The 3,059-nt window shown below is 49.4% G+C and overlaps 1 long non-coding RNA gene across 1 annotated transcript; it reads right to left on the reverse strand.

Annotated features, from left to right (window-relative positions):
- Window positions 1–1,606, reverse strand: LOC119318815. The gene is made up of 4 exons (XR_005154252.1): window positions 1,500–1,606; window positions 1,330–1,376; window positions 501–691; window positions 1–287 (listed from the first exon to the last, which is right to left on the reverse strand). It is a non-coding gene; the product is annotated as an uncharacterized LOC119318815 (long non-coding RNA).
- Between the last annotated feature and the right edge of the window lie 1,453 nt (window positions 1,607–3,059).

Here is a 3,059-nt window from a genome sequence, read left to right on the forward strand (position 1 = left end):
GAGACAATGCACGTAGCATTTAAATGGCGCGTCGCAGCACCCATGATCAAATGTATAGCCTTAGGAGAATTTAGGCCTCACGGCAAATATTGCAGCGCGCATGATCAAGCTAGTCTTGGCAGAATTTTAGCCCTCACAACAATAAGCTCACACATATACACTATATTCTTCACTGCATTGATTTCGTAGGCTACAGCCTTGATGTTAAATCACCACCCGGAAACATCGGCTGAAGAACCTCTTGAGGCGACAAGATCCAAATGGACTTGACGATGATCACAAACTCCCTGCAGCATCAATGCCAAAAATGTCAGGGTAACCGACCAGTACAATCTTTCATCATGAACAGTAAAAGAAAAGAGGGCAGTGTTCTAAACTTCTCATTTTTTTAAAGGAAATACGCACACATTCGTGTTTCAGTTGTATCAATTCATGACATTTTAACAGGGAATCTTGAGAAGTTCATATAGCCATAGGCAGAAAACTAACGGTGGACTTACTCCCATGGGTCATCACCGACAAATAGGAAGTCGCCCTCATAATCCTGCTAGATACATTTCCAACCCATACTCTGTCGATCTTCGAGTCGCCCTTCCATGCCAAACATGTGGGCCAAAGCTTGATTCAGTTCTCCATATTCAGAGAACCTACCAATGTCAATGGAACGGCTTATAGCCCCACGTTTGTGCACCTGACACACATAGGTTAGGATAACATACAGAAAAATGTTTAAGAAGAACACTGTACTATCATTTGGCTGAGCAAAAATCATCCAAACCCGCTCTCCCTTAAATTGTTTGGGCCAGGTCAACAGTTGGCGTGGCCCGAAGATGAATGAACCACCGCCACCAATTGAAGATCTTCATAGGAGTAAGAATATATTATTCCTAAATAATTTCCTATATATATATATATATATATATATATATATATATATATATATATATATATATATATATATATATATATGAGGAGAAGTGCCGGAGCTGGGCGGGCCATGGCCATTCGGCCTTGCCTAAGCTCCGCCAATGTGACCATACGTCCATACATACAACCGTCATCCTACTATATACATATCACATGCTCAATTGCTCATCCAAACCACCATACCTAAAATTACATCGCGACAAGCAGACTTGTCTTGGCAACACCGTACCATTTTCTGAACTACAATTGCTATATGCGCACGCATTCCTTTTTCTTTACAGAAAATTACAGTTAAATACGCCCCTTACAGTAAGTCCTTATTGTAATGCCTCACAAATTACTCTTATGCATCAGGAAACATGTACTGCTTGAAAAACGTAGTGTCGAGAGGAAAGAGCAAACCTGAGTTAATGGCATCCTCTGGCAAAGGGGCAAGGCGCCGAGGGTTTCTGTTCAACGAGGCGTCATCCGTAATTAGAGAATCGATGGAACTGAAAGCCCCGCCACCAAAAGACGGAATGGGCCGAGCAAAATGGAGGAGCGATGGGTGGGGGAGGGGCGAGGTTTCTCACCTGAGCACGGGCGGGGCGGAGGGAGATTCGGCTGCCGAGCAGAAGAGAGCAGAGGGCGGAGGAGCCAAAGTGTGGTGGTACAGATCAACTGATCAACTGGCTCTGCTCTTGTGCGGTGCGCGTAGGGGCACCCAACAATCAACAATGCGGTCGGCGAACAAGCACGCGACACGTGATCTTGTTTTTTGCCGTCCCATCGGTCAGATCGGCACACAGAATTATTGGTTCCCTCGTCAAAATAAATCAGTTTTCTGAACGTGAACCAACCACAATTTTTGAGCCAACCACAGGTTTGGTTGCTTAGAGCAACTTCACCGCGCAGACCCGAATGAACGTACGTTTTGTCTGCTTTTCGTTTGTTTGGATCGGCCAGACGAACATGCGCATCTGATTTTTCATTTGGGCCAGCAGATGCGCCCAGCGGTTATACATAAATGGCCGGCCAAAGTCCACTTAAACAACTAATTTTTTTAAAAACAAACTAATAACCGCCCGCATGCTGCCTTAGTAGACTGTCTTGCCCTTGCCGTTGCCGTTGCCCTTGCCGTCGTCGTCGTCACCGCCCGACGAGGTCAATGAAGACGGGGGAGGCCCAGCCCAACCGAACGCGGCTTGATAGACCGCCAGGGCAGCCTCCTCCGACGTCTGCTGCGGCGGCAGCATAGCGGCGAGGCGGGCGCACTCCTCCTCCCCAAGCCGCAGAGCCTCCTTGTCACGGCGCAACTTCTGCTCATATTGCATCTGCCGCTCACCGTTGGCCCCTCCACGACGAGCCAGTGTGCCTTCCAGCGCTCAAGGTGTTGGGGAACGTAGTAATTTCAAAAAATTTCCTACGCACACGCAAGATCATGGTGATGCATAGCAACGAGAGGGGAGAGTGTTCTCCACGTACCCTCGTAGACCGAAAGCGGAAGCGTTAGCACAACGCGGTTGATGTAGTCGTACGTCTTCACGATCCGACCGATCAAGTACCGAACGCACGACACCTCCGAGTTCAGCACATGTTCAGCCAGATGACGTCCCTCGAACTCCGATCCAGCCGAGTGTTGAGGGAGAGTTTCGTCAGCACGATGGCGTGGTGACGATGATGATGTTCTACCGACGTAGGGCTTCACCTAAGCACCGCTACAATATTATCGAGGTGGACTATGATGGAGGGGGCACCGCACACGGCTAAAAGATCAAACGATCAATTGTTGTGTCTCTAGGGTGCCCCCTGCCCCTGTATATAAAGGAGCAAGGGGGGAGGTGCGGCCGGCCTAGAGGGGCGCGCCAGGAGGAGTCCTACTCCTACCGGGAGTAGGACTCCCTCCCTTTTCCTTGTTGGACTAGGAGTGGAGGGGGAAAGAGGAGGGAGAGAGGAAGGAAAGGGGGGGGGGCGCCCCCCTCTCCTTGTCCTATTTGGACTAGGGGGGGGGCTACCCTGGCCGCCTCTCCTCTTCTCCACAAGGCTCATTATGGCCCATTAAGCTCCCGAGGGGTTCCGGTAACCTCCCGGTACTCCGGTAAAATCCCGATTTCACCCGGAATACTTCCGATATCCAAACTGTTGGGGAACGT

Source organism: Triticum dicoccoides, chromosome 6A (genome assembly GCF_002162155.2).
Source record: "Triticum dicoccoides isolate Atlit2015 ecotype Zavitan chromosome 6A, WEW_v2.0, whole genome shotgun sequence".
Taxonomy (NCBI): domain Eukaryota; kingdom Viridiplantae; phylum Streptophyta; class Magnoliopsida; order Poales; family Poaceae; genus Triticum; species Triticum dicoccoides.